Below are 16,647 nucleotides of genomic sequence, written 5' to 3'. Positions count from 1 at the left end.
ATACATAACAATATATTAATGTAAATATTGATATGTATTTTTATTTATTGAACCTTTATGCGTTATTCATAACCCATTTATTGCAAAGAAAATAATCGAAATATTGCAAAATTAAAAGCGAAGATCATTTCTTTTTAACCACCATACTATAATATTATCGTAATAATGACAAAGGAAATATTTTATATTATGACGAGGTTGCTCGCAGACCAGGTAGACCTAAACGGGGCACATTGTATCGCTTCGATAGTATATAAACGTGACTTTCTATTGGCCACTGTGTTCAAAGCATTAAGTGTTCAACCAAGTGCTACCAGTAGGTACTCACGTATACTCGTATACACGAAAAATGTGAATCACATAATAAACCAATGGATGAAGAGGCAGACAAGGGAACTTATACTTACTCGGTGGGATAGAAGTCACGAAATTGATACAATGGCAATGGGCCAGCATGTTGCTCGGCGAATGAACAACCGCTAAATAAAATATGTCATACAGTGGTACCCAAGAAGTATTAAAATACCATAGGGACGTCGTAAACCGCCTGGATCGACGGTCTCATAAAGACGCCAAAGAACTAGGGACTGGAAAGAGTGGAAGGAGCTAGAAGAGGCTTTCATCTTACAGTGGATCGATTCCATTAGAATCCCACAAAAATTGTTTATCCTAATTACAAGTGGATTCAGAAAGCATTAGTTAATCAAATAGTTAATAGAGTAACATGTGAATGTGCCAGACTCTCAATTTAAACCCGATACCCACTTCTTTATAAACATATAGATACGTTACAGCTTAAATGATTGAAAATGAGAAATGATTGGTATTGATTAAATTTTATAATATATATCTAATATTATGAAAAATAAATAAATTTCAGTTCATCCCATTTTCGGCCTTTTCAATGGTTTTAATCTTTTTCTTGTATAGAAGCAGGGTGCGGAATACAACACAGAAACAAAACGACATCGTTCAATGTCTATTACGTCGAATGTTATTTAATTATCATGTTCAAGTTTAGGTATAATTTTGTTTTTATATGAACAATAATTGTAGCCAAGAGATATGAGTTGATGAGTATATTTGATTCCATTATAGGCGGTATTAATTGAGTAAAACTGGATGATTGTTTTACAAATGGTCGGGCATGACATACATACATTACGTTATGCATTATATTGCGAAATAATTATGTCCGCCTCTCTCACTGGTGATCCGATTACTAATAATACAATTACAAACACATAACTTAAAAAGTAATTACAGTGACTAGGAAAAGAAAGCAATACACTGCATAATTTTCCAGCACACAAAAATATTGGGGAAAAAATCGGCAGATAAACTTCAATATACTTTGATCTTAGCCTTGACGCCGAGAAGACTTTAAATCCATTCGGTATTATAAAAAAAAATATTTACGAAACTAGGTATATTATTACATTTTCATGTAACGACATTCATTTTAAGTTCATTGCAGTATTAAGTGTAGTATCTACCGAATGAATGAAAGATTCAATTAATTTTGTATATAACTGAATTTCTGAAAAATTATATTTTGATGTAACTTCATGATTACATTTAGATTTATCGTGGCACAATTTCAACGTTTCATTGTGGTTAGTGACTTATAAATTACTGTTGCAAAAGTTTGATAGATACATACTAAACGTTTATTAAACTTTATCATGACATGTAACAATAATTTAAACGTGAAATATTTCTGAACATACTAAGTATACGTATACGTAGGTACCTACATTTATAATTTATTATTCCATTCATAAATGATAATGTTGTATTAGAAACATTAAATATTGTAAAATTATTCAGTACAGGGACGGCTCTTGTATAGGAGTAAAGGTGCACTGATCTCCCAAATTATTGCATAACTATGTAATAATAAGTACGTATTAAAATACCTACATATTGTATGAATTAGTTATTGTAAAATAACTTTAATTTGTCGCCGTCTGCACGCATAACATGCGCGTAATTTCTGGCGGCTTGCATGTATGCATAGGTACGTCTTTCGTAGTATTAATTGTGCAGGAGAGAAATCGAACCGCCTGGCGATGATTTTTTTTCACGCTTCCGATAATGTGGGCTCAGTTGTGATCTTTTTTTATTTCCGAACGTGCAATATTTACCCCACTTGGAACACTGTTCCTCCCAATCTGAGCTTACGAGCGCATACGACATTTCACGACAATACTGTGTTTGACTGGCGCGAATAATACAACTCACAAACGCTTTTGAAGTCGGTACAAGATTTCCGCGTAATATTTCAAATTATTATATTATTATTTCGTACGTTATGAGGTAAATGCTCCGTTCTTTGCCATATAATATTGAATCGATCACAATATCGACTAGAGTGATATTGTGATCATTAAGTTAGGTGTAGCAATCTCAACATACAAATACCAATTTTATAATTACTATACCTTTAAAAATTAAATAATTTTATTATTCCTAGAGCAAAGTAAACTTGTAAGTAATTGATAAACTATTAATAACCTTTGCATAATATATACATACTACAACTTTTTACGTACCTACTTATACTACTCTAAGAGAAATAGTTATTTAACGAAAGCGTTACATTGTAAAATTTCTACAATATTATGTATTTCAATGAGTATGAGCGTTATTTTTCAACGTAAAAGAGAATAAAATATTTTTTCAGAAGATGAACAAAGCAATTTTCCAATGTCAATTATTGAAGAAAAGAAATATAAATTATTCTATCAAATAAAATATTCGTGTTACCGAAGTATTTTTGATTTTGAATACGTCTTTCAAATCAGTCCCATTTGGAGTGCAATTCTGGAGTTGAGGTGTACAAAAGTATTAGCAATTTTTTAACAGATAGTAACTATATCCCGTTGAAAAATCACCGGTCCATAGTATTTATCAAAATGATACAGCGCGTAGGTATATGGGGGGAATGTGGGATGCAAATAACCGAAAGGGGAGTATAAGATATTCCCGAATTGCGTCAGTATGTGAACTTGAACCGACCATAACCCGCGTACTACCCATCGGAGCTACACAAATGAGGAGTTTACGGCTTTGTCCCAATGACATAATATGTCTAAACTACTTGCATCAGTTATAATTTATGGAAGTTAGGAGTGTCAAACGTGGAAACTACGTTGGCACATATGAAATGTATTACAATAAAAATCGAAAAGAGTTTGTATGCCTTTTGCATCATACCTATCATATCCAGAAGCTTGGACTTTTTTTTTGACAATAAATAAATGCTGTCAGTGAATGTGAGCGTCGTTTCGTTTCTCAACCCGCCCCCAAGATGTATTATATATTTAAGCATAAGCCTACCTCCACTCTGAAGGCTATTGGCGATTTTTTTCAATACCACAAAAAGGAAAATGCATGTCTTTAACTGCACTCCCTAATTTTATTATCACCGGCCGCCACTGATTCAGTATGTACCTACCTAGCTGAACATAATGCCGGGTCCACACTGGCAACATGTGGCCGGCAACCTCGTTAAATTTTATGATAAGTATCATAATTATCGTAAAATTTCTTAAGCAATTATGATAATTATCGTAAAATTTAACGAGGTTGCCGGCGACATGTTGCCAGTGTGGACCCGGCATAATATTGGTATGAACATAGGTTATTATCGCCGTACTTTGGCAAAATTTGCAAGACCATTTTTATTTTTTCATATTACCTAGGTACCTACCTATATAATATATGATTGACGTAGGTTGTAAGGACTCTACTATGCAGGCCTACAAAGACTAGTTAATATATAGCTGTATGCAGTATACCTTGCGGTGATCACGACTTGGAGTAACTTGTTATGCATGAGATGAGATGAAAGAGGACGTGTGAAGATGAACTGCTGATCTGGGTTGGTCACGTGATATGGACGCCATTGTATACTCTAGACTTCACGTCGACCGCTACACCACCGCACTCCACTGTAGAGATGTTCAAAGAATCTTCACTTCAGGCCGCGGTGTGCTGAAAGCAATACAATTAAGTAAGTATTAATACCCAGAAGAATGGAGAGGAACTCACATGTATGTCGGTGGTAGACAAGACACTACGCATATTAAATAAATAAGAACATACTTATTGATTTGGGAACAGATATTTTGTTAATAATTCTTTTGAAATATTGATAGCTGTTTCATTAAGTCATCATCATTATCATCAGCCTGAATCTATCCTTTGATATGAATAATATGCTTTGAAATAAGTAGGCATATAATATTTATAAAAATTACTTATTTATTTGACACTCCTAAAACAATGAAAAAATAATAGCGTACATAAAAGGAATGGATATTAAGTGTATATAGACGGGTACTTTTTGTAGTTATAAGTTATAAGTGTAGATATTATAATTTGCGCAAGAAAAAGAAAATAGTCAGCCGACTGCCAAAATTAACGCAATTTGTAAAGCGCTTCAAAAATGGATTGACATAAACTTGAAGACCAATTAACGTTTTAATATACTTATGTAGGTAGGTACCCACCTATTTCAAGTTATGAAAGGGAATTAGTCCTAAAAATATTCCAATTTTTAAGTTGCTAACGAGATCGGTGTACCTAGTTCCCATTTTGTTAACATTATTTCTCACTTTTTGTTTAACAGACAGCTGATATTCTAAACGTCTAAATTTTTATGAAAACTGCTAATTAGTTAGTAGAGTAGAGGCAAGTAGTCGAAGTCTTTTTTTATCATAATATGGAGTGCTCTATTTTTATATTAAGTTATTTTTTGTTATGTTTTATGATGCATAACTTATTAATTTGACTTTGCATGTGATACGGAATAATAAAAAGTGAATAACTTGTTTGTTGATTTTTTCATGTAAAATAATTTCTAGTGATTGTTTGCATTGAAAATCAACCAAAGCTATATCACTGCATTCTATATTGTTTAACTGGTAACATAGATTGTAAATATTAATAATAGCCACAGTATTTAATAGTTTTCACGTTCATGATATTTACATAAAGTATCTAAAAACAAGTAGGTAAACACTTTGAAGCTCAATATCTCTATTTATCAAATTTTCAGTTCCTTTTCAGGTTTTCAGGTTTAGTTTTCTCCAGGTTCCTTTATGTTTATCTTAATCCAAATGTAAAAAACTACTTATCATAATTAGATAGGATCCACATGGCTCGATTGGTAAAGCACGTGTTTTTCAAAAAGTTATTTTCTAGTAGGTATACCTACATACGTATATCTGAGGTGTTTTCAAATTATGTGTGTTCAATTATTGTTATGCTTTCAAAACCGCCTAAGGGTACATGTTTTGCATGATATTAATAGATATGATAATAAGATATCTACCCAATGTAAGATTTTCAATTCCCGAATATGTGTTTTATATATTTTAAATACGTTAGGTTAGGTTAGATTTATATTTTATTTCAGAGTTAGATAAGTATATTTTTAAGAATTCCAAACAAAAAATTGTATTTATGCATATTATGAATAGAGGATGGATTTTCTATCGGTTTTTAGAGTTGCCTATGAAAACTGACTGTAAACAGAATCGTCTGTCCAAGTGTCAGTATTCTCGATAGCCTGTCAAGCCCGAATCTCCTGCCATGTCAAAAAACCACGAACTGAATTCAGTTTATCGTCACTGTGTTTGCTTATGGAATAAAAATGATCTATAGTACCTACCACAATGCTAACAAACGAGAAGCTGCTTACAATGCTTTGTTAATAGTATCTATGAAAAACAATAATTATTGGTTAAACCAAAATTAAATAAGTTACGTTCAACATATTGTAATACAAAATTTAAAAAAGTTAAAAACTGACAAAAATGAAGCCGGAAGTGATACAATATAAAATATAATATGCTCCAACTTTTTAGTACCTACCTATTATGATTTATTTTTATTCCTCAACAACCAGCAGCAGACTCGTCGAGCAGCAGACGAAAAATGTCGACGATGATGAAATTATATTTTGTAGAAAATATATTATCTATTATACAGTAAAGTTATACCTAAAAGTAATTTTCGTTTTTCCGTTAGGACAATGCTGTGAACTTCTTGTAATTCCATAATTCTAAAATAAGGATCTACTTCCTGTTATAAAAGGTTATTATGCGAAAGTGCTTCCGTTGTCAGTACGTATTTAACAGTGAGTGCGGACAGTACCTGAAAAAGCCGAAAAGGGAAACCAGGATCGCAAAAAAACGACTCAATTGGAATAGTACTAAGCTTTAATCAACTAAAATTTAAATTCAAACTCCACCAAGTACCCTCCCCTCGGTCGATAGTAGATATTAATATAATAAAATTAATTTACTTTCGTACATGTTAAAATTTACATTAACCTATTAAAGACTAATACTTACTTACATGGGAACCGTATTAATTTAAAACAATTATTTTACTTTCATGCACGCAATTAATCCGCGAATTTGAGTTACTCCATACCCATAGACTTAAAGCCGCGTATCCACTACGTTCGCAAACCATTTGCGTTCCGTGAACCTGTAACCGTTCAAAAGGAGACGTGTGACGTGCTTTGCAAACACGGTCGCTCCGCATGTGCTCCGCAGTATTCATGCTCAAGTATCTTATCTATGGTTCATCTGAACGTTAAGCAAACATGTCACCTGAATCAGTGGCAAGTGCTGCTTTCATATTCGTTCATTAAATTTTAAAAAGCCTCCTCGTTTTTGACAATTTTAACAAAAACAGAGATAAATATGTATAATTGTAGAATTTTTAAGCAAATATCTTCGTCAATTTTGAACATCTGCTCAGTATAGTAACACCTTCAATCCAAAGAAAAGATACTAAATTCCAAAAGGCTATATCGGCTCAAGATATGCTCGCTTTAACCTTAAGATTTTTAGCCACCGGTGATAGTTTTACCAGTCTGCAATATTTGTTTAAAATTTCGAAGCATGCTATCAAAAAAAATGTTCCTGAAGTTTGTAATTGAATTGTAAGGAGATTGTGCATTGAAAGACAATAATATACTGGCATGTATTAGCATCTTGAGGATTCCAAAATACGGTATAGTTTGATGAGAGCTAAATATATTTCTTCCGACCACTCTGTATATACCTATCATACTCTGCATTTCTTTGTGGATGATTTTGTTTACAACGCCGCAAAATACAATGCTACAAAGTATCGTATTTTATCGAAGACGGTGTTCCAAATTATTTTGATTTGATATAAAATATATTACAATCTACAATAATTTACCTTAATTATGTACATGTTCACAGTGTTCTCTCCGGCATGTTAAATCGCACAGCGGGCTGGCTGATTTCAAATAATGCTATCACGTTTTTGGCGCCACAGGTGGGTAGGTAGGTAGGTACATCTTCTCAGCCATCTCCCCAGCCCGACTACCTTACCGCAGGCGATTTCCATCTGGTTCATTGGAACACCCGGTACACGGGTGCATCCTATAATACAAAAAATAAGAGAGAGTGAGAATCGTAAAATCTAGGAATATTATTATAATCACCAAAGATGTTGCATAATTATTATGTGATTGAGGGTGACACCTTGTGAGGTTTGCCTATCAAAATTATGTAATGACGGTTACTATGCAATAAGCAGCAGATGTGTCTGACGTTTCAGTTGTTTGATCCACATTTTTTTAAAATATATTTTCAATGGCCAAATTAATAAGTAATTTTCTAAAATCATTTTTATAAAATAATAAGAAGATATTCCTGCAACACATTATTTTTAAATATATTAACATAATTACTATTATGTTTTAATTATAAGTATTAGTAATTGGCATTTTTATGTCTGATAATAATTGCAGCTAACTTAATCGGTAGACGGGGGATTCTTTTTTCGGCTTCGCATTCGCTCACATAGACTCCATATACCTATCTATTAGAGGTGGGAAAACTGGTCGATTTTGAAGACTAAGTATACTTACTACCAGTATAAAAAAATACTTTATTTTTAAGTATCTAAAATCTTTAAGTACTATTTAAGTATCAAAACTTGTTCCAAAATACATATTAGTATTTGGAATACTATATAGAGCGGTTGGCGTGCGTATGCGACATAAGTCTCATACTAAACTGGAACTAAAACTTAACTCCATAGTATTTGAAATATCGGCTTTAATAGAATCGCTAAAAATACACTGAGCTGGGGTTTTCGAAATGTCCCATTTATTATAAAATTTTAAACACATTTTAAATTTATGAGTTGTTTTTGTGTTGTGTTATGTTATAATATTCTTGTTAAGGCCATGCATTAGTTGAGGCACGGTCTAAAAAGATCGTCGCTAGGCGATGCGCGGATTGCGGGTGGCGGGTGAAAATGACGCCTGTCAAACGAAATATTAATTGTCATATAAATCCAACATACGTCCATTTTATGTTCTGTTTATTGTTCTATTAGTAACAATAATAATATATTCATTGACATGTTTTCTTTTTAAAGTAAATGGGTAACGTTTTTAGTCATCTTTACACGATTTTAGAATTAATTGACCCGTCGCCATCACGCAGCAAAGTGACGTGTTCCTGGGTCAACATTCTCTCAGTGAATGGCAGCGAGTCCAAAATTTCGTCGCGCGTACAGTTGAAAATTATTTGGCGTTTCACTGATGCGTCACCTTAACATAAAATGAATAACAATGATTTTTTTTATTGTAAACTGCGTCACCTCAGTCACCTCACCACATTTCCGAGGGAATTTTCTTTAATTATATTATATTATTAACCTATTTGTTCATACATAAGATGATGTTACTCGCATGTATTGACTAATAAATTAAAATATAATTGTATTCAAGTGCTACCTCGCTCGCGCGCGTTTAGTGTTAATAGTATTGAAAGTCTACCAACTAGCCAGCGACTCGCGATGATATCATCACAAGTTTTTTGGAACAAGTTTGTTGGGCCACACGTACTGAGAATGGGTAGTTTCATTCGATACTTGAGTACACAAACTGGTGACAGTATTTTCAACTCACCTCTACTATCTATATATTATAGAATGATGAGTTCTTTATCTTTGATATAAAATCACTTTCCGACCATATCCGATCCTAATAGGATCATATGGGCCTCAACAGAATGGAGGTTTGTATTAACAGATTTTGTTTTTACGAGAAATGGATGTCAGCCACTTGCTCAACCTATTAGGTCCATACTCTGACTCATACACAAATTGAAAAAGAATATGACGTGTGCTTGCCAGACCCAGGATTCGAACCTGGGACCCACGACGCCATAGGCCGACGCTTAAGCCGCGCGGCCATCGTGGGGTAATCACTTTATGTGAATTAATCTTTATTTATTTACCTTCAAGATAAATTGCTATAATCTGACTTTTTATTGATTAGGTATTTAAAATGAAAATTACCAATACCTACAATGTATTACATTGCAGTTTTCAAATTCGCTGGCCTCGGGTGGTTATGGTCACCCTTAATAGAATTATATTTTGTTATATTATATAAGTAATCTAAAATGTTTTAAGAAAGTGCTAATAAATTTGTAGGTATCTGAAAATCGAGTTCGACCGTTTCACTATTATTTTTTAAAGAAAACCTTCAAACCTCAGAATTGTTGATTTCTTTAGCTACCGCGCCTGTATAATAAAATGAATTTGCGTTTTTGATAAGAACGTCCGAAGGCTTTATTTTTGTCGTCATTTTTTGCATTTCAAATTCATTTTTAATAAGCGTCATAGCTGTAGCTGAGATTTCTTTGTAATTTGTAAATAATAATAATTGCGTTTTATTAATTGATAAGACAAATAGTTATTAACGGCTAATAACTCAATCCCTTGCACTTTGCAGATGACATTGTTGTCCTCGCGAAAAATAAATATCTGTCAAATAAAGGTAATTATTAATTGCTTTGCTGATGCGAAAGCGATCCTTATCAATAGCACTCAAGCCAAGTAGGTCAACAGATAGGTTCGTTTATATTAGGTAACTAAATGTCAATTGACATTGGTATGTATGACGAGATTATCGCAGAACCAAACTAATATGGAGCGCATTTGGGCGCCTGAATAGTATCTTCTCTTCCAAAGTGGCTTCATATTATTCCTAACGTGTAAAGGTAAAGTTTAGTGTTTAGCCAATATGCGCATGCGCTACCAGCGTTCATGTATGCATGAAACATGGATCATGTATATGTATGTAAGAAAAATCCAACTATAAAGAGGCATCAGGCAAACAATAACGCGTTGTGATAGAGGCCACAGTGCTGGTGAAATGTCAATGGGCCGGATATGTCGCCCAGGGAGTGGACAACTGCTGGACAAATGCAGTCATACGGTGGTACCCAAGGAGCACTAAACGACTATAGCAACGAATTAAAACTCACTGGACCAGTATATTTTAATTAATGTTTATAACTTTTTAACGTGTTCTACAACAAATAATTTCAATCTGTATATTTGTTAATATAAATAACAACGCGATCTCAATGCTATATGGCCATCTGATTTCGGTACAAAGAAAACGATGAACTGTGTCGTGATGATATGCATACGTACAATTTACATGTACCTAATCCCTGGGAAATCCAAACAATGCTGTGTTGTGGGTGGCATGTTTTGGTGATTTTACAGGAGCTAATTGTCCCTTCTTCGACAATCGTTGGACAAACTTAGTCATCCAGTGCTATCCAAGAGGTACAAAACATCCGCAAGGTAGACCTAGAGGCCGCTAGATCGATGAAATGATAAAGTTCTGCGGAATTACGTGGCAACGCAACGCACAGGACCGAGAAAAGTGGAATCAGTTTGGAAAGGCCTTCATCCAGCAAGTGAATATGCTGATGATGACGGGAGCTAAAATAAACTGGTTTTTTCATGTGTGTTTAACATATGTACTAAGTACATTATGTTAAACACACATGAAAAAACCAGTCTTATAATATACTTATAGGTACTTATTATAAATTACAATATTATAATATGTTTTATTTAATTTCATCAAAACGTATGTAATTCGATGTAGGTAGAGAAATCTTGCAAATTTTAATTAACAAAGGGTGAAATACACAGCGTTGTTCTGAAGACTTGCAAAAACTTTCGATGGAAATACAATTTCGCTTAGTGCTTACATTCTATTTAGAATGGGCGAGAGATTCAATTTCAATAACATTAACACATCCGACGTTTACTTTGTACTACGCGTGGCAGCGAAGACGTAGGGGTTGAAAACTGAAAACTCAAAATATATATTATTTCAACGAGAATTGCAGTACTATTAATAAGCTGTTATGGATTTTATGAATATTACCAGTTATGTTATGTTATGTTATGTTATGTTATGTTATGTGATGTCATAGAAGGCCATTTAGTTATGATAGCAGAATATTATGCCTAGAAAGAATGATTTGTACTTAAATGGAAATAGTTTTACTGACAATAGTAAAAACATAGGTGGAGATTTTTTTTTCAAAAGTCATAATAATTGAGGTCTTTTTTACCCTTTCAAACCATCACCCGTCTTATATTTTTAATTACTACTGCTCTAATAAATTATTAAGTACATAATCTTATCAATGTAAGTATATATGTTTTTAAATTAGATGTTCAAAAATTACGTCGCTATACTAGAATCATTATAGCGTGGCAAAAGCGATATTCAATAATACCTACCCTATAGAATGAAATAAGTATAAGTACATAAAAATAACTTGTATAATTAGTATATAGGTACCTACCGACGTTTAGCTATCATTCATACAACATAACACTAATAATAGTGATTATAGTATATCACCGATCCCACAACCTCACTAAACCTGTTTTTTTACTAGAACCAAACCTGGAACCGAGGTTTTAAAAAAATAGGAGTTTGTCCGATCTTAATATGATCATATGGGCCTCCACAGAGTGGAGGTTTGTATTAACAGATTTTGTTTTATTTTACGAGAAATAGATGTCAGCTACTTGCTCAACTTATTAGGTCCATACTCTGACTCATACACAAATTTAAAAATAATATGTGTGCTTGCCAGACCCAGGATTCGAACCTGGTACCCACGTCGCTATACTAGGCCAACTCTTAAGCCGCGCGGTCATCGTAGGTGCTATGGCCTTTATCCAGAAGTAACAACATTTTGTTAAATCTAGTGAAGTCAGAATTCAGTCAATGATAATATGAAACAAACCGAGTGTTGGTACGTGAGGACCAAATTAATATGAGAGAGTAATTTTCCAATGCCAACTGTACAATCAAAACATCGTAAGTAGCGTGATAGGTACGTACCTATAAATAGCCAGCACAAATTGGCCATTTTTCCACGATTTATGGAAGTGCAAAATCATTCATTGAAATATTGATGGCCCGGGATTTAATCGGTGCAATTTAAAACATTGTTCATTGGGATCGACTCCTACGCAAACCATTCAGTTCAAGAATAATCAGGTAATATAAGTATGTAGAGTGTAGGTAGACTGTGTACAGTCTCCACCTTCACTTACACTCTACAAGTCTACACTCTACAGTTACACCGTAGACAAAAGAATTACTGCAAGAATAAAAATAATTTGGAGTCTCAGAGTGTGGAGAAATATTAAGAAAACTGACAAATCATCGTCAACCACATTAATAATTGTCATGAAAAACAATCGAATAAAATTAATTTTATTACAAATAGAACGTCCCTAAAAGAACCACAACCTTTATGGAATAGTAGACTCTAATCCTATTCATTGATTCATTGATGGGCATATAGACAATTTCATAAACTACCTAATATAGAAGAAAATGATTCCAACATGCCGTCTTAAAATTAAATAATTCGTTTGAAAAAAAAGGTTACTCGGGTGACCACACAGTAGTATTTAAGTATGAGACAATCATTTTTTAAATTATTTTTCTATTGGATATTACTTATATATTTTTTTCATTTTAGACCACATATTTACACCAATATCTTGTTGGATTGCAATAACTTCAGGCAAAGTACAGAAATGATAATTATCGATTTTTATAAGCCTACTATATATTACTGCACAACATAGTTTTGACTGTTTATTGGACACAACAGGATGGTTGAGTGGCCAACACAATAATATGTTACTTATTACTATTTTAGAATAATTTATTGGTCACCCTATTTTCAAACAAAAATTATACAAGAAATGGTCAGAGTTATACATTTTTATGTCACTGTTATTAGAACCATAGGTTTGATGTGGCTCATTGACTCTTGAGTCTCCATGTCTATTATTACTTTTCAAACAAATGCTGTGCTTATGCATTCGAGTAAGAAGGCAACAATATATATCATTACTATTCTCTTCGAGGAGTACTTTCATTATCTTATATCTGTTTTATCATGCGCTTATTCAAAATAAAGATTTTTCCCATCAATCGTAAAAAAAAAAACTTACAGCGAAAGCTCTGGATTTATTTCATTCTGTTGAGAATCGATAATAAAATATTCAAAGGTTATTAAATTCTATTTTACTTCAAACCAATAATGGAGCGCATACTAGATAAATACAAGGTAGGTACCTACACAGAGCTTGGGAATAGCTGAGAGAAATAGCTGAATGGTTTTCTCGAAATACGATATCCGCATCTCCGATTGAATGGATGCTGTCTTTGTAAGAATGTGTTCGTAAAAATATTCCCATTGAACATAATTGTATTATTATTGCGTTATTTATTGAACCTTTTACTTCCGTATAGTACATCTTATTATAAGCTATCTCGAATACTTAATCAGAACCTGTAATTTTACGAACCATTTAATTTTATTATTGTTTAAGTTAATATTAGTATTGTTATTGTAAAATACGCGTTTGTGTACTTAGGATTAACTACGCTACTTCACAATATCATTCATTTTCATTCAGCACCGGAGTGGCATTTTCCTGTGTTTATAGCAACGTCTCGTACCTCCTACGATGTGAAATATGCAGCACGTAGATCGCGTTTGTAGCATCGCTGCAGAGTGAGATATGGTCAGCTGAGGTGACAAAACATACATATACCTACCTACTACTAAAAAAATCGTCTCGCACCACACCCGGTCTTAATCAGGCGGATCATGAATCCCTACGTCTAGGTGTGAAGCATCACTAGTAGCTGTACATAGAGCAGTGGCGCACCCAAGGGGGGCAGGGGGCCCTGGCATCCCCCAAAATATGAAAATCATCGGAATGATTTTACCCATTGAAATTTAAAGTCAAGAAACTATACCTTGGGCTTAGACAAATAACACGGCAAAAAAATGATTTGTAATTCTCCAGCACACTTTTTAGAAAAATTTCTTAGATTTTAATTTCTAACACAAAAATTTCAAAACACTAATGTCGGGTTTTTCAGAAACCCGTTCCCTAATGAACTGTCAAAAAATTCTCCGTGTCCACCCGAATTCCAGAGTGGTATAGGTCATGGCTGGGGAGGGCTGACAGGGCTCTAGCCTGAGGGCCCGGGCTGTGGGGGGGCCGGCGTGTCGCGTTGACCAGATAAGTGAGATAAACACACACCATACGAGGGTGGATCAATAAGTCCTTAGAAAAGCCGACAGGTGGCGCGACTAGTACTGTAAGCGGTTTGTTTTCATGCAGCGGCACTACCGATTCAGTATGCTGCAAAGTTTCAATCAGATTGGTCGGGTTGTTGTGTGTTTCTCGTACATTTAAAAAAAAATTTGCTTGTGGAAAATGGAAAAATGGAAAATGGAGAAAATTGAGTTTAGAGCTGTTATTAAACATTTTAATATAAAAGGGTTAACAGCAAAGGAAATAAAAAATGAGTTGGATTTAGTTCACGGCATATCTGCTCCTTCACTTGCAACTATTTATAACTGGTTAAATGAATTTAAACGTGGTCGTACATCAACAAAGGATGAACCACGCTCAGGACGTCCTGTAGAGGTGACTACACCAGAAATGATCAATAAAATCCACGATATGGTGTTAAGTGACCGAAGATTAAAGTTGAGTGAGATAATTGAGGTTACAGGGATCTCAAAAGGTAGCGTCATTTCTATTTTACATGACAAATTGGGCATGAAAAAAATTTCTGCAAGATGGGTGCCGCGTTTGCTCACAGTCGACAATAAACGCAATAGGGTGGTGGCCTCTAAAGCCCTGTTGTCACTCATGCAACGCAATCCGGATGATTTTTTTCGTCGCTTTGTGACTGTAGATGAAACATGAATACACCACTATACTCCCGAGACGAAAGAACAGTCAAAGCAGTGGATTGCGAAAGGCAAACCATGTCCAAAGAAGGCGAAAACCGTAAAATCAGCTGGTAAGGTTATGGCTACTGTATTTTGGGATGCACGTGAAATTATTTTCGTTGACTATTTGGAAAAAGGAAAAACAATAACAGGGGATTATTATGCATCTTTATTGGACCAGCTAAAAAACAAAATTGAATAAAAACGGCCTCATTTAAACAGGAAAAAAATCCTCTTTCATCAGGACAATGCCCGTGTTCACACATGTTTACGATCAATGGCTAAAATTGAAGAATTGAAGTTCGAATTGGTCGACCACCCACCGTATTCGCCAGATTTAGAGTGACTTTTTCCTTTTCCCAAACTTAAAAAAATGGCTAAGTGGACAACGTTTTTTTTCAAATGAAGAAGTCATCGATCGGACAAATGCTTATTTTGAGGACCTTCCGAAAACTTATTTTTCTGACGGTTTAAAAAAAATTGAGAAACGTCTAACCAAGTGTATTGAGCTCCAAGGAGATCATGTTGAGAAATAAAAAAAAAATACAAAAATAAAAACTGTTTTAATGCTTTTTTCTAAGGAATTATTGACCCACCCTCGTAAATTAGCTTTAATAGAAAAAAAAGTCTATCTTAATTCTCTCTCTTAGTCTAAGCCCTATTATACTTCATGACCATGAACATTTTAAATTATATAACTGTCCATTATATTTTCTGATTATTATGTGTCGATACTCGATAGCTCCAGTAGGTGCTTAAAGTAGATGTATTAAAAATCGCCAATAATTCACTGTATAAGTACCCTCAATTTGAGCTAAAACACAAAAAAGAAATAGTGTTTCACACTGCCTTTAATCTAAGCGGTGGATAGGGGGCCCGTCAAATACCCTAGCCTGAGGGCCCGTTTCAGGATGTGGGGGCCATGGTGTAGGTACACCGAGTGCAATAGACAAAAGACCGATAGACGAAAAATTAAGCGATGTTGTGTTGAGAGGTTTGTGTATAAGTTAAATGCAATAATACTTTTTTTTGTCCATTTTCAATTAATATTTTGGAACCTCAATACAAAACCAAAAATCTACGATATACATTCGGCGAAAAGAACGACTACACCCACTACAGTCAGTGGTGGTGTAAATCAAAAGAACATTTTTTCCGGTGGAATTCGGCATAAATATTGTAGCTCTCTAGACCAGTGTTCCCCAAACTTTCAACATCTGTATACCCCTTCTATAATTCTCGTAACACTGAGTACCCCTCGTCAAAAAAAATGCATATAAGTACTTTAATAAGAATCAAAATATATTTATATTTTTCTTTTGTAGTACATAAGCAAAATAATAATAAACGAAAAATAAATTCATTCATACTAAAATATAAATAAAAGTTATATTATAAAAAATAACATTCATTGTAATCAATGAGAAGGATTAAATTGTTTATGTTGAAACGACAGATCATCGTAATTTGG

General features: G+C 33.9%; 1 long non-coding RNA gene across 2 annotated transcripts in view; it reads right to left on the bottom strand.

The window, feature by feature from the left end:
* Positions 1 to 16,647, bottom strand: part of LOC147063158 (uncharacterized) — an 81,789-nt gene that overhangs the window by 28,052 nt on the left and 37,090 nt on the right. For both annotated transcript variants that reach the window (XR_015072094.1, XR_015072095.1), the window contains exons 2-3: positions 7,231 to 7,436; positions 3,804 to 3,999 (exon numbers count right to left, since the gene is read on the bottom strand). This is a non-coding gene — a long non-coding RNA (uncharacterized LOC147063158). The remainder of the gene's footprint in view (positions 1 to 3,803; positions 4,000 to 7,230; positions 7,437 to 16,647) is intronic.

Source organism: Rhyacophila brunnea, unplaced genomic scaffold (genome assembly GCF_057557595.1).
Source record: "Rhyacophila brunnea isolate RB1 unplaced genomic scaffold, BYU_Rbru_1.0 scaffold_9, whole genome shotgun sequence".
In the NCBI taxonomy this organism is placed as follows: Eukaryota; Metazoa; Arthropoda; class Insecta; order Trichoptera; family Rhyacophilidae; genus Rhyacophila; species Rhyacophila brunnea.
Note: the sequence above shows the minus strand (reverse complement) of the source record. Positions and strands in the feature narration are given on the sequence as shown.